This window comes from Cupressus sempervirens, chromosome 5 (genome assembly GCF_028749045.1).
Source record: "Cupressus sempervirens isolate cs-2001-9-10 chromosome 5, ASM2874904v1, whole genome shotgun sequence".
In the NCBI taxonomy this organism is placed as follows: domain Eukaryota; kingdom Viridiplantae; phylum Streptophyta; class Pinopsida; order Cupressales; family Cupressaceae; genus Cupressus; species Cupressus sempervirens.
The window spans coordinates 778,400,360-778,417,696 of NC_143122.1; positions in this window are offsets into that span (position 1 = coordinate 778,400,360).

Below are 17,337 nucleotides of genomic sequence, written 5' to 3' on the forward strand. Positions count from 1 at the left end.
AGCGGGTGTCACTGAGCTTTTTTAGGAACATTTAAAAGGGAGCGGTCTCATGGGCATGACATTTAAATTTGCTTTAAAAAATTAGCTCTTAAATTGAGGGAAATATTAAAAATATAAATTGTTGTTTTTAGAATTTTTGGTAGGATGATTTCAATTTGGAGGGAAAATGAAGGGTAGGTTCTTGCCAAGTGGCAGAATTCTTCCCTAAACAGTAGGGGCTATTTCCAGCCAGCCCCGCTCCCCTCCCCTCTTTTGCATCTGCTCAACTAAAAAGTAGGGGCTCCTAATTAATAGGAAAAGATTCGAAATTAAGCTTTAGCCCCCCCAAAACTTTATCATGGGACCTCCAGCTCCTTAAATATAGAGCCCAAGCCCCCCATAAGACCTCAGGATAATTAATTTCTCATACACAAAACATGGCATTTATAAGCTCATACCGTTTTAGAAAGCTCAACATCACTCAGCTTGTGATGACTCTTAGTAGCATAACAGTTTTGTGATGCACCCAAATATTGTCCCCGAAATTCCTCCCAAGTCAAGTCAGCAAACTCTGCACAATTTCATTAAATAAATATACTGTCTCAGTTCAGACTGGTTTTTCATTTTGTTCAAAGCAACAACACAAGTTGTTAGGTCGAATGAAATTGAATTTTTTATTTCTATTATCTTCCAAATTTTAAATAGTCAGTTTTTTAATTAAGCTTGTTAATTTAGATTTTTGAATGATAATTCATAAGATTTCATCTTTCATAAATATAAATAATTATACACTTACTTCATTCAGATAATATTCATAACCTTCAGACTTATCAAAAATCACTTCTAAAATCAAACCAATTTCCCATCGTAATACTACTCTTACTAAAATATACTTTCCAGAATCATACCTAACATCGTTGATAATTATATCATCTGTTATTTAAAAGTGCATATGCTAGCTTCTTAACATAAATAATTATCAATTAGAGTAAGCTACTCATTCATTGTCTGATATGATTTATTACAGTGCTTGTCTTGTATATTCAAGAGACAAACGATTACTTTCATTATTATAAGACTATAAATTTAATCTTTATTATATTGTGAAATCTGAGAAAATAACAGAGCATTCTGTTCCGTTCTGTTCCTGAGAGCGGTGTAGCCAACCACGTATTTGGCACTAGCTTAAATTTTATTTTGGTACTGGCATTCTAAGATATAGTTAAACTACCCACAAAATTAAAGCTAACGATTTTGTATAATAGGGGCAATGTAGCAGGGCTTCATCTCTTAAAATTATTTCAATTTTCCTTAGACTTTGAATACTTTTATCATGCATATAACAATTTTATAGTAATATCAGCGGAAACTCAGCAGTACTACAAACGAGAAAAAACAGGGTGGAAACTTGGAAGCAAGGCTCTTATTCTAGGTTTTGCTGAGGGATATCCCCAATCATATATACACCTGTTATAACTAAGATTATAGCAGTATTCTAATTTATTTATAATAATAAAAAAAGTAGCCTTACCAGCGATACAGATGAAGATGATCATTGCTTTTTTATTAGACTGAGATGACTGCTACCGGCGAGCAAAGCGGTCAGACAGGAAGAATTTGGAGCTCAAATTATATATTTATGTAAACGATATGATAGTTTGCTTTGATAGCTGTTACCTGAAAAAGGCTTAGTGGGACAAGGATCTATTTGATCTATGGCTTAATCCCTAATTGTTGGGTTGGATATTCCATGAAAAGCTCAAACTCTCACAAAAAATCTGATTAGACCATATCCTGAACTTTCATTCCTCTGGTGGGGATCTGGTGGGGTCGCTCGTCCTGCGGACCTTGACTTTGGCTCCCTCCTTTCCCACATCATCACCCTTTACGACATCCATAACCAGCCCCCATTTTGCATCACTCCACCCTCCACTGCCACATCTTTACCATCTCTATCATTTTTGAGGTCATTAGAACAATGAGTTGTAGTAAGGCTGCTAATGAGGAAGGATTCTAGGAGGAGCTCTTCAAGATGGGGATCTCGGTGATTGGGTCATCTCTTTGTGTTCTTTTCAATAGAGTAGTTTGCACTGGTTTTTTGCCTTCTTGGTCTCACCATATTAGCTACAAGACTATTATGATTGGGTATACCTTTTCCAAACACTATGTCACAGTGTTGCATATCGCTTTCACAAGATAGTTGGACAGTTTGGGTTGCAGGGCTAGAGGTCAAGCTAGTTTTAGAGCAGATTTTCAAAATACCAACCATATTCTCACCCTTAGGGCCATTATTAAGGAGGCTCGACACTACTCTACAAAAGTCTACTACTGCTTTGTGGACTTTCGCAAGCTTTTGATTCAGTCCCTTAGACGGTGTTATTTTAGCGACTCAAAGATATTGGGGTTTTCAAGATTCTTCTCATTGCCATCATGAGACTTTACAAGAGTGTTGTTGGACATCTTAGAGCTCCACAGGGCTTATCTGACTTCATTTAGAGTTCTATCAATGTTAAGCAGGGTTTCCCACTTTCCCCTACTTGTAAGCATCTACATTGATGAGCTTGAGATTTTCTTGAGAGGTAATTCGCATCCTAAAGATGAGCGTTATTTTGTAGGGTTCAAGTGTCCACCTTTCTCTTTGTGGATGGTGTGGTGCTCCTATCCTCCTCTCCTAATGCGTTACAATGTCTTTTGGATGGTTTGGCCACCTTTTTTGATTCTTGGCAGTTGGTGGTCAACTTGGGTAAGAGTCAAGTTATGGTTTTCAATAGCTCGAAAACCTCTAATCACCAATTCTTTTTAAGTGGGACCAAGGTTGAGACAACCTCTAGCTACACCTATTTGGGCATTTTTTTTTTAGGACCATGGTTCATTTTGAGACTTGCCATGACACCAAGGGTAAACAAGGGGCTGGGTTCACTAGCCTTGCTTGAGCGACTGTGCTTCAGACACCATTTCCAAGATACTACATCTAAGATGTCTATCTTAGACTCCTTGATTAGACCTACTATCCTTTAAGGTTTGACCATCTGGGTGCCTTCCTCTTGACCACCGACTGGGCCTCGGTGGAAAGAGTTCAAACTCTCCTTCTGTGGTGTCTCATCCATTGTTAGCCGACTACCCCTACCAGTATTATTTTGGCCGAGTTCGGTGCTCATCCCTTCAAACTCTACACAATATTTGATCTAGTTTGGTTACCTCACAGACTCAAGGGTTTTGCAGACTCTATTGATGGTAGATAACATTATTCTTACCTAGCCTATTGTTCCTTTGCTTCGATTGCTACCTTAGATCTGACTGGTCATGCTCATTGCTGGTATGCTCAAGTTTCTAGGCTTCTTAGAACCATTGGTATCGATATTGATCACCTTCCTCCTTTTAGTATTCGTTGGATGCTCCCATTCACCTTCTTCTCTCTCAGTTAGAGTTGAAAGAGATTACTAGGATGGGCATCTATAGGAGGCATATTCAAGTGGCTTGGGTTGACCCACCAGGGGGTCTCCATCCTCATATGGCCTTCTATGTGGAGAACTTTATTGACATCTAGGACTGTATCATTGTTCATCCCTACTACTCTTCACAAAGATGGCCACATGCCCTACATATCCAGGTGGGCTCTTTCAAAGCGAGTTCTCACTAGATCCATATTCAGACAGATCATAAGACCAATAGAGTTGAGAGGATTTGTTACTGTTGTGACATGGATGCAGTCGAGAATGAGATACACTTTATATTCTATTGTCCCATATACTATGAGATTAGAGGGAGGTTCTATTGCTTATTCAAAGAGTGTAGGTCATTTTCCTCCTTTTTCAGGTACGATGACCAGAGTGCCTTTCTCTGTTTCTAAGGGAGGCTTTCCATCTTCAGGATTCACCCTTTAGGAACTATCTACCCCTAGGTCTGCATCTCTTCATCTACTTATCACTTCCTTTTTCACTCTGGGTACCTCTCCTAGGGGAACCAAGCAGCCTCGGTGCCCATCCATGGATACTCTCACCAGATTGAGGAGATCAGATAGAGATTACTTGCACCACCAACAGTAGCATACCTCCTCTACCTGGCATTGGGATCAGATTTCTCTGCACACATCTAGCTATCCTTCTATTTTGTGCTACTTTTCCACAATTACGAACCACTAGTTTTGTGGTTTTGTAACCCCTTTTTGTTGTTATTTCTCTTTCTTTACTTCTTGGTCTACTTGTTTACATTTTGTTTTGTTGTAGTCTGACACCGTTTGGTGGTCTGACTACCCTCTGGCTCCTGTTTGTATTCTTAGTCCCTTAGACCCGTTTGTGGTCTCCTTTTGGGCATTAATAAATTATCTTATATTATCTTATCTTATCTTATCTTATGACGATGATTAAAGAGAGCATAAGGATACCAAAAAAATAACAAGAGTTGTAAACCCAACAGTAGCTATAAAAGGGGAAAGAATGGTAGGAACCCAAAAAACACATAATAAGAGAGGGAAGAAACATTAAAAAGGAAAATAAAAAGAAGAAAGAGAGGATAAAAACTACAATAGATGTAGGGATTGAAATTAAGTAGAGAGAGAGAGAGAGAGAGAGAGAGAGAGAGAGATGTAAACTATAATGAATGAACAAATTGAAACTAGAAACTAAGATTAAAGAAATAAACATTATAAGTGAAGAAAACATAAGAAAAACTATAAAATAATAATAAAATAAAGGAAACACAAATTATATATCAATGGGCCCTTGGTCTACCAATGATGTTGAAAGGTTCTTAAAAGAGCTCATCTTGCGGAGTGTGTGGCTCTGACTCATGCTCCCATATCAAGTAACTATCAATATATTTGTATAAATATAAACATGTAAACATACATACATGAAAGAATGAATATGCATATGTCTAAAGGGATGAGAACATATAAGTATGAAAATAAATGAGTAAATGAATACATTTATATGTTTATCTATTTTTATACTCATATGTATTTATAGAGGGAAAATTAAAAAAGAATAAAAAAGACATACATAAATAAAGAAGAGAAGAAGATTACATATTAAATATGTAGACAAATAAGATAGTGATGCAAGAGACAAAAAACATTAAAAAAAATTAAAAATATATTTTAGACATATATACACATGCACAATTAAATGTAAAAATAAGAACAATTAAAATGAACAAACCAAACACTCGTAAAGAGATACAAACAAACAAACACAAAAAGAGAAAAGAGAAGGTTGGGTAAAGGAGGATCGTAGACAGCCCAGGAAGAAGAGACAACACAAAAAGGCCAGGGAAGAAATAAGGAGCCTCCAAAAATCCTATGAAGGGAGGTTCAAGTTTCTAATGTTGGAAAATAAAGGGGACCACACATTACTCAAAGACCAACCATCATCACGATTGAAGTAAACAAGATAGTTATTTATTTCTACAACTTCTTTGAGATTTCTCTTGAAAAAATTGTCCTCTCTAAAAAAGATTAAGGTGTTTTCAAGAAAAAATTGGTGCTTAGTGGATGAGAAATGTTGAACAAGGGAGAATTTGAACACAAATTCAAAAATAATTTCAACACCATGCTCTTTACTACTAGTGTTGAAAGAATGCCCTATTTCACCTATGTAAGGCATGCTACATGAACACACAACTTTGTAAACTCTTGCATCCTGAAGAATGTCCTTAGAATCTTTTGGAGATGGGATTTGATTTCTTAAGGTGGCAAGGGGCTTGAAAGAAACTCAAAGGCCTTAACTAAGGGGGATATTTTAGATCATGTTGGAAATGCCTTCGATGAAAGGAATGGTCACAAAAGGAAGACCAGAAGAAGGGTTCAACTTGGAGTTTGAAAGGAAATAAGCTTTATCTTGGTAAGGATTTGGAGATATACTTACAAGAAAACACATTCAATATGAAGACTTGATAAAGATAATAATGCTCACATTTTAAGTATTCTTCATTACATATATGGTATCTCTCAAGGCTATGCGAGTTGAGTTTTGGAACCTATTCCTCTTCCATGACATTTTTTTCCATTAGGAATCTTGGCATCTCCCATCAGAGTTTGAAAGATTCTTGAATGGATCTTCTTCCACTTGGAGTTGATGACATCTCCTCCAATATTTTCCATGACTTCTTAATCACATTGACGTAGATTTCGCTTTCACTCTATCAAAACTCAAAAACAATGATGAGCAAGGCATATTTTTACAAAAAATCAAATTGTAATATTGTTATCAAAATTCAAATATAAAGTAAAAAGTCTTAAGTTCAACTATTTTGGTTAATGTGACTCACTCATAGTATCAAGAAAATATGAAAATGAAAGGAAAAAATAACTGATGATTTGTTGCTTTCAAAATGTAACCTGAAATGTTGATCAAAGAACAAACACATTATAACCAGAAATTTGCATTCTAATGTTATGAACTATCGAAGAAATAATTGATAATACCCTAAAATCATTTGAGACAATGTTGTCAAAACCAGCTAGATCTACAATAAGATCAAAAGCCAAAATTAGAGAAGATGTCCATAGATTCTCATATACAATGTTTTTTATGGTTGTGTTTGATGGGTTTTGAGTGTTTTGGATGTTCAATGATTGAAAACAAGTTTTTGTTTACCTTAGATATACATGTCCTACTATTCATAAAGGTTTGAGATCATCTAGCATCAATTACGACCAAAAATGCAAAAATTTGTAATGTTTAGCAAGAAATTGCAAAAGTGAAAAAATGCAATTAATTAAACCAAAAGGCATTCTATTGTAGGAAAAAGTACCCCATGATGTGGTAAATTTAGTTTTGAACTGATCTACTTCATCTACCTGAATCTGATTATACCCTGAAAAACCATCTAACATGGACATCATTTTCGATCCTACAATAGTTTGTAAGAGATGATCCATATTAGGGAGTGCAAAATTATCTTTGAGAGAGGCTTGATTTAGATTTCTGAAATCTACACAAATCCTTATCTCTACATTCTTCTTCCTCATTGGAAAAATATTAGCAAAATAGCTGGAGTGATGAATAGGATATATAATCCTAGCCTGCAAAATTTTGTCAATCTCCTTGAAGATTGCTCCTTCAACTATAGGGTTATAGTTTCTTTGTTTCTACCTGAATGTTGTTGCTTCTAGTTTAAGAGGATTTCAAGTTTAAAATTTCCACCTATGAAATTTTTAAGGTCTTTGTAACTCCAAGAAAATACATCTTGAAATTCAATGAGTAATCTTTGGATTTTTGTCCTCTCTTTTGGTGTGCAACACTTTCCTATGTTTATCATTTTTGGACCTATTTCTGACCCTATATTGATTCCATCATATTCACCATAGGTTTTTCCTTTCTTATATCTTTCTCTCTTAATGTATGCATCATGCCTATCAAAAAGGTTTTCCAAAGAAATTAGATGAGATGGAATCTTATTGCCTTCCAATTGAATCATATCAGGTTCTATTTTCCTTTTGTCATTTGTCACAGAATTACCACTTGCATTAATGCTTCCTTCAAAATATAGTCCTACAAAAGGTTCTTCCCCTTCAATGAATTATTGTATGTGTTTTTCATCTTCAAACACCTACCAAGAATCTTCATTATCAGGAACATTGGGCCTAAATAGAACTTCTACTTTATAGATTTGATCTTTAAAGTCAGGATGTGGTAGGAGTAAAGATGCAGAAATTGCCAAAGAACTAGCTCTTGAATTGAATTCCCTTGGTACTGATATAATTGAGAAAGCATCCAAACTCTCAATTTCATCCCACACCTTATTACAATAGTTTCTCAATCTTGATTTATTTACTACATATTGGTTTTTGACTTGTCTCACCACCAATTTTGCATCTCCTTGAGCTTTGAGTAACTTGACTCCTTTTTGTTTTGTTGCACTTATACCAAGGAGAAGGGCTTCATATTTTGATGTATTGTTAGTATTTTTGAAATCTAACTTGTAAGCCAAGCAAGTCATTTTCCCACTAGGTGATGTCAACACTACTCCTACACCTAAACCAACATTAGCACAACTACTATCAAATTCCAAAGTCCAAAATTGTTCATTATCAACCTGCTCTGATTCTTCTTGAATGTCAGGAATGTTAGAAAATAACATATATTTACCAAACTGCATCTCTTGATATAAAATTTGAGACCCAGGATCATCTGATTTCAGGATAGTGAATTTTGCCTTTTCTTTTGGTTCTAATTTTTCTTTCTTGTCCCTAGCTAGAATAATAGCATAGGACTAGTCTAGTTTTATCTCTCCACCCATGCCTTTGTAGAAACTTCTACTTAGGAGCATTCCATAAGTTGCAGGGATGTCTACCACTAGAATAGTGAGTTTAAGTCTTTTGGAAGGGTAGGCAACAAGGGCAACTTGAGCATCTTTTATCTATCCAAGCAAGGGTACTTGTTTTGCATCCATTGAGTAACAATGGCCAAAGGTTTTAGTCAGTGGAACACCTAGAGCTTTAGCTACAAAGGCGATAATTCCATTATTAGAAACTCTTGAATCTATGATACGGTTACTCAACCTATTTCCATTGATAAACAAAGAAATGTAAAAAGTATCTAACTTTTGATTTGGAGAGGTAGCCAAGACAATCGATTCTTTTGATTTGGAGAGGCTACCAAGACAATTGATTCTTCTTCTTGAAACAACTTAGGAAGTACCAAATCTTTATCAGTCAAAGAAGTTCCACTAGTGTTAGCTTTATTGTGATGATCAAAATTATCATTAATATTAACTTTACCTTCATCTTTATTATTATAATGTTCAACTAATCTTTGCAATTGATCAGGATTAGACTTCAAGTAGTCCAATGGAGATATCTGAATTCTTATCTCTTCATAGTATTGTATTATGTCAAAGGAATTAGCTTACTTGCCTTTGTGCTCTTTTTTTGAAGTTGCAAGTATCATGCCACTATCTTTATCTTCTTTGTTTGGTGGTGCATGATTTTTAGTAGGCACTATATTGGGAGATTGTTTTTTATTCTTTTGACCTCTAGTCATAACTATTGATTGAGGTCCATCTAGAGTTGCAAAATAGTCACCTTCTGTCTTTGAATTTGATTCATACTCCAAGAAAAAAAATTTAGAGTTTCCACAAGGAGCATGATCATCCTCACTTTTAGGGTATTCAATTGTTTTTTCTTTATTATCCACCATCTTCTTATATCTTATCATGTCAGCATATGTATCTCCATCATGATATGTCCTTAAGTGAAAAGCACACATGTTTTGTCTCTTTGGAGGAGCTTCAATTGCTAATCTCAGTTGAGAAGGTGGTATTTGCAAGGTCTTACCTTTGTTTAGATGTCTAGAACCTTCTTGATAAGCTAGATGAAAAGAATGAGCAAGCCTATTGATCTATTTCTTTAATGAAATAACCTCATTAGACAACTTTTGAAGAATGGCTTATGTATTATTTGAGGTACTTGTCGTATTACCCATAGTTCCATATTGAAGTTCTCTTTTCCACTTACCAGAGGCTATCATGGCATCTTCCATCTCCAGAGCTAGTGTCTAAGCAACTTGTAAGTTTGCTACATTTTCTCTTCTAATTTGATATCCTAGATTAGGAGGCATATTGCTAATGTAGAAAGTCTTCTTATTATCATCTATCATTCGTGCGCTTATCGTAGGTATTCTTTTGATGAGTTTATAAAACTTTGCATTGAAATCTCTCATACAAACAGATGGTTCTTTCTTTATTTGTGCCAATTGTAGCAACAATACTTGTGCATCCTCTATGCTTTTATAACATTCTTCAAACCTTTATTTCATAGTATTCCAATCTCTGATGCATCCTATAGGTAAATCTTGGAATGAATTAGCAACATTATCTACAAGGGTATCTACAAATATTCTAACAGCCACATCCTCATATTGAGGATTCACTACACCACAGGCTTTATGGAAAGCACTTAGATGTTGTTCTGCAGAGATTGTACCATCACCATTAAATTTTGGGAAGTTTTCTCTTGATTCTCTTAGAAAATCATTATTTGATGTTAGGGCAAGAGGACCAATTGCATTTCCCCAAGGAAGTGTTATACCTGCTGGTACAATGTGCTAGTTTATTTGAAAATTAACAGAAACAAGGAGTGTTGCCCCAATTAACAACAAAGCATAAAAAATGGGAGGAATAGAAATCAGAGCAATGAGAGGAGAAGAAGATTGACTTCTCTTTGTTCTAGTAGGAACAACTATAGAAAAATTGGTATCTTGGAGTTGTTTAGTCATAGATTCCCTTGCATGCACTCTTCCTCTTCTACAAATATCTTCTAGAATAGGAAAGTTGACCCTCTTGAGTTCCTTGTATATTGGGTCAATCCTTCCTCTTTCTTTGGCAGTTTAGGTATACTTGGAATCTAGGATGTATCAAATATTTTTTTAAATGGTGTTTTGAGTTTACCTTAACCCTGGTGATCAAGGAAACTTTGTCAGTCTTCAACTTTGAATTTGCTTCTTCTCTCTAGCAAGTTGAGGTTGTAAAATTGGTATCAAGTTCTGATGACAAACACCTTACTTCCACAAGACCTTTCTTGCAACTCAAATATATATGGAATTAGAGTGAAAACTAATATGAAGAAAATTTTTCCAGAGCTTTCATTGGAATCCTTCCTGGTAGAGTTGCCAAAAACTATTGGTTAACAGTTTGTTCTCCTATTAGATTTTATAAGCTGACTCTTTGATACCCAATGTTTTGGAGAGACAAAAGGATGTTACAACCAAATGGGTCAGTGTATGTGTTCTACCATTGCCCTCTGAATTACAAGGTACAACTCCTTTATGACTTGTAATGATATGCAATGAATATGTCTTTATTAGATCATAAGTTTTGACAAAATAATCTCCTAACTTGAGAGCGGTAAAGGATAACCAAATTGTTTGTAGGCACAAACAATTCAAGAAAATTAGATTTGGACAACCTATCACACCCAATGGAATGACTGTAGTAGATTATCTTGAGATTTCTAACTCTTACTTATATTCTAAATGCAAATTAACCATCTAAATGCAAAAGAGGAAGGGAAGAAGAAATGCACATGAGGACAAATGGAATTGTTTTGACTACTAGACTTGAATGAAATGGAATTCAGAAAGTTACGAATAGATTCATTTACGTTTATCCTTCAATTCTCAATGAAACTATCTAGCATGTTATGAAACCAGCAAGAGAGGAAGCATAACCATATATGAAGAAAATAAATGGAATTATCTATGTCCTGCAAATATCAAAGTGAAATGGAATTCACCTGATTATCACAGGATCACATATAATTGTCCTTCAAATCTTAATGAAGAAATAATCTAAGCATGGACAAAAAAACATGACAAGAAGATAGGGTAAATAGAATTACACAGCCAATTCACCATCAAGTTTATTGACCTTTGTATTATCAGAAGAAATTACATTTATACTTTTATGCCATCCCTCAATTTAGTAGAGCAACAGTCACAAAATAGAAAAGAAAATGATAACAAAATATAAAATTATCCAATGATATGAACACATGGCATCATGGTACTTCTGAAAACACACAATGAATATTTATCTTCATGCAACTTCAAGAAATCCTGTAAATATTCATTTCTTCATATTCTTTTGTTTGGCACCAAGTCCATATAATTCATATTATAATGGTTATTGTAGCTTTGAATTTCCATCGTTGATCTCAAATCAATGGTCAAGATTAAATCATGATAAACCTTCTTGTTTTTCCCTTTGCAATTTCCTCTATGGGTCCTTCTGTGTATACGTATCACATGCTCATTTTCTTTTTCATGCCGCATCTTTGCAACCATCATTCCTTCGATACCTTCATTCGATGCAATGATGTGACCAACTGATTTTCTCTTTGTCTCTATGTTGACCCACAATTATTCTTAACCCTATACAATTGTGTGTTTCCTTTGTTTTCGCTTCTTTGCAACTTTAACTAGGGTTTACCCTTTACTCCCTGTGATGACATGATTCTTGTTCTCTGTACTATCGCTACCTTAACTCTAGTTTATTTTAACCTGCATGTGACAATGTGTTCTTCATTTCCTTTGCTACTTCACAACTTAAAGACTTTTAACTATGTGATTACTAGAAATGATGTAGGGACTATTTGGATTAACTATTACTGTTCCTCACAACTTCGCAACATATTATTTAACTACCTTTAACCATGTACAACTGTGTGACTATCATTGATCTTAAGGATTAGACGGCTGAGATTCAAGAAACTTTAACTATTCAATTTTCTCTATAGCACGGGCCAACCTATTCCAAGTGTCATGTTCTCATTTTCTTGCATTGTCTAAACTTCGTTCATCTTTGGAAAGTGGGGAAACACTGAGCGTCAATCAACTGATTTGATGGTCTCCATGGAAGCTAAAAATCCTTGTTGTTATGCCTGCAATCTCACGATCCTACGATCTAACATTTGATGGTCTCCATGGAAGCTAAAAATCCTTGTTATTATGCTTGCAATCTCACGATCCTACGATCTGACGATATGGCAATTTTATGATAACCTATCTATCATATAGTCGAGAGTCTATATTTTCAACTTCGCAATGTTAAGATGACATGCAACACTTACGATCTATCGATAACATGATCTCATGATGTCATCAGAGAATCTAAACTTTGATTTTGAAGGTTTATGATCTTTCAATAGGCATCTCACCTTACAAATTGACAATGATACGACCCCACGATACTCGTGTAACATCTCAACTTAGATTTTGAAAGATCCTAATCTTTCGACAGTCCTGACTTCTTCTTTTCAAGTTTTACAACCATATGATAGTACGATCTTATGACCTCTTCATAACTTCATAACTCTTTAACCTTAGCCTTCTGATGATATGATGCACTTGACTATTCACAATTTGACGATGATGTGATCTTACGATCAGGCTAACATCTTAATCTTTCATACTCAGCTTTCCAATCATACGATATCTCCTGCAACTTATGATCTTATAAAAATATAATATCATGATCAGGCATAGCATCTCATCTTTTCAGTTGAAGACTTCTGATCTCTCAACTAGGACATCTTTGGCATACCATCGTAACTCTTCACACTTTATGATCTTACGGTACTATGATCTGACGATCATTCAGAGCATCACTTGAAATGAAAGAAATGGGACCTAGCTGATAGGTAAGTGTTTGACTTTCAATTGGCCAATGGCGTGCATTCTTTCCTGAATTTGACTTTTCACCAACCCACGTAGCTTGTTATGATAGCATCTAAACCATCCATTCGTTGAATCAACGATGCACATTTGCTTATTTGATATTAAAAGTTTCTAACTGTTATCAATAGCAAAAATTGCTTTCTCTACATTCTAATCTTGATCATTTGCAATGTCTTCCATGAAAAACTATTGCACAACAGGAATCCTTGTCTTCAATATGATTAGGAACAAAGAAATATGAATCAATAGAATATCTAGACAGTCTTCTCATCAAGGAAACACATAACAAACCTTCCAAAACCTAATCACCTAGCCTTAGACTGGTGCATTGCTCATATGATTTCCTTTATCAGGTTAGCTCAAAGAAAGGATGAGAAGAAAGGCCATCCTATGGGCAATCTAGACTCAGACTCAAGACATTGACACTCTGATATGACTCTAGCTTAAAGAAAAAAGATATGAACTGAAACTTGGGCAACAATAATAAATCTTGTAGAAAAGTGTACTCTTTCCCCTAGTTGGAACTAGTCATTTCTCCTCCCAAGGTTGACGAAGATAAAGACAAGGACGCTGATAAAGATGTTGTTGTTGTTGATGGTTGGGCTCCTCCTGAGCCAACCAATAACCCCAAGGATTTATGGGGATCTGATGACAAAGAGCCTCCTTCGGCTGGCATTACTCTTGCAGCCTGAAGTTTTATGTTTTTCCTTATATATGTTTTTTTATGAATAGTTGATCTCCGGCCTTGGGCCATTTAAAAATCGCAGGGTGGTCTAGTATCCCTCGGCCCCTTTTTTGTGAATATGTATCTTTAAATTTTAATTAATTGAAAAGGTCTATTCATAAATAAATAAAAGATAAATGAAATGAAAAACATTTTGTAGAGCCCCAATTTTAAGTCGTCTCTACTTCACAAAAATAGAGATAGATTCCAAATTATCCTTTTCCCATAATTGAAAAATAACATATAAACATTTGACACTTCACAAGTTGTACGGAGACATGGAATTAGTAAATGTTTAAAGGAATTTCTATGCATGTCTCTATAAAAACAAAATCAATTACGATATTATAAGAAAACTTTATTTAAACACGTATAATGATGGTGATTGCTTTTAGTTTTATTACTACCTGCGGGGAACTAATATTTTTCGTAGTTTCATCAATTAATTTTTGCCATAAAAACAATTCAAGAATCTAAAGTTTAAAATATACTTTTTGTAGGTTTATTTCTAATTTTTTATTGCCTAACGCCAATTTTTCTAGGGGTTATATTATTTTTTAAGCTCAGATAAAATGGAGAAAATCATGAGCAGATTCTGGATCTCTCTAGCACTTTCCATCAGTCGGTTCCATCGCCATGGATCTCTCTGAAGCTAGTTGCAGACAAAAGAAGACATTGGTAAGCACTGGATCTGTGACTGGGGAATTTGCTTGTTGATTATGTGAAGTAGTGTATGTAGAGACTATGGTTGCATTAAATTCATGGCACAACAACGAAAACCCTCCAGATTGTTGTCAAACAGTGGTGCGTACTTTTTTTTAATCTTGCTTATAATTTTCTGGATTTTAGGCAAGAGTTGAGTGAAGTTTTAAGTGTTTTGCCAACTGGTGGGATAGGACTGTGGTTGAGGAAGAAGACTACATAAGTTTAGGGAAAAGATTAATGTAATTTTTCTAACATTTTCAAAAATATTTTAATTAGTTAATTTGAAATATTAAAAATATATAAAATAACTTAATTAAACACAAATTTTTAAAAATATATAAATTAGCAGTTGTTACATTCAACGAGAGTCATTTGTTCATATGAACGAAGAAGATTTCTACTAAGACCTTTAAGATTTTATATAGCAATAATTAATATATTTAAATATTTTTACATTTGTAATTTTAATGCTGAAGATGGAAGCCAATATTATCTTTTTTCTACGCTGGAGATGGATAGTGGAGAAGCAGAATGTGGAATGGCTTCAGAATTATCTGAATATATACCGTGTATACATCTAGTCGGAGGTGGAATTAGACAATCTAGAAAATGTGGAATTTATTCTCCCCAACTTATTCAAGTCTAGCAAAGAAAAGATAGCTTACATGTTTCCTCTTGGGTGTTCGATGTCAAATATTAAGGAAGCATCAGAAATCATTATGGCCTGTGTGAAGAAGGACGAGGTTTAGAACTTTGATGTATGGAGTTTAAGTCAAAAGTTTTGGTGGTCTCTTTTGGATTTTGGGCAAAGGATCCTAGGGCTTTTTTGGTTTTACTTTAGATGGATCTTGGTATTATAACTATTAGATATATTTTTTCTATATCCTTTGTATTGACGAAACTTTTATATTTGGGAGTTGTTTGGTTTCTCTTGATAGTGGATAGTATCCTTAATTCTCTTAGGGTTTGGTATTGGTTTAAAGATGGTCGTTTCATCCTACTGGTTAGCTCAGATTGTAAATATTCATCAATATATAACACTTCTTTGTTTATAATTTTTTTAAGTTCGTCTTGAGGAGACAATGGAATGTGGCATGCTTCGCTGATGCGTATCTTTGTTTCCACTTTGTCATGTTTGGGTCAATCTGTTAAATGTTAATAGAGTTTTTTCAACATTTCTATTTAATCTTTTCTAGGAGTTTTTCCTCCCCTTCCCCTACTCAAACATTGATCGATGCCTTTTTTAGTGATTGTCAGGGTGGACCCTATTCTGATTTATTATGGTATTTTCTTTGGTATTTTCTATTAGTAGTAGACGGATCTTTCAGTTCTTCATATTAAGGTTGAATTTTCTTAGAGGATCCTTGTATCTCGTTTGAAATCTTTTTCTCTTTTTATGTCAATAGTTTTATAAGCTGTTTAAAACATATCCCCCCAATTTTATTGTTTGAAGGATTTTGATCTATATTCTTTACTTTTAATCTTAATCTTAAATAGGTAGTATGAACAATATTCAAATCAAACATAGAAACCCAAAATTAAATAGGACTATGATCATCAAATCAGACCAGATATTCAAAAATCAACGTAACTAAGCAATTAAATTTTGTTTCTTCTGATATTACTAACATCTCATTTAAGTTTTAGAAATATATTAGTAGGTAAAAGGAAGGCAAAATCGATCATCTCGACTTTTTCCTAACGAACTAAGGAATTCTCACAAAAATCTTGAAAAAATGTAATTACCAAATTGTAATGTATCTATTATTTTATAAACAAACTGAGGTATGCCCCTTTAAAGTGTAATTTGTATAGGACGAAAGTCCCAAGTGAGACTGGAAGTTTTCTTCTCCATTCTTTCACTATTGTCCTTTTGAACAAAGAACCGTTGTAATATTCTTTTATTTTTCTATATATAATAGAAAGACCTAAGTCGTTCACTGATCATATATATATATATATATATATATATATATATATATATATATATATATATATATATATATATATATATATATATATAATGAAAACATCTATGTCATGTCCCCTATTCAAATAATTAAAAATAAATAAACTTTGTTAAAGCGGGCAGACTCCAAAAAGGTGAAATTTCGAAAAAAGAGGCTAATCTTTGGAAACCAATGGACTAATAAATAAAAATTATTATTAAATTATATTTTATTAACCCCTCTTGGATGTGAGTTAGGGTTATGCCCTCTTTAAAAGGGGTTTGGAGGCATTTTGGGCTCATTCTACATCTTGATTCTTGCTAATTTTCTTGTTGTTCTTCAGAGGCTGCCAAACTTGTGGAGAAGGAGACCCAAGAACGGGAGTTTTCAAGTTTTCAGGAAGGCTAAGGACGGGATTTTGAAGCCATTCCATGAGCATGCTCATACAGAGTTTGCCTTTGTGCTGAATAGTGCCGATTTGGGTGTTTTCGGGGTTGTTTTTGGTTTGAGTTTGGGTTTTCAGTTGAGTGTTTCATATCAGTTTAGTTTGCTGTTGTATTTTAGACTTTATGATGTTAAAATAGAGCTGAATATATGTATTGGGTCGTGATTAAACTTTTGAGATAGTTTATGAGTGTTTTGTGGTATTTTCGAGCATTTTTGTGTTAATTTCGGGAGCCCGATTGAGCATAGTTTTGCCCTACATTTGTGAGTTGTTGTGTAAAGGCTATACAAATCTAGAAATGTCATTTTGTAGGCTGTTATGCTACTGAAATTTCTGTAAAAATGTCCATTTTCATATTTA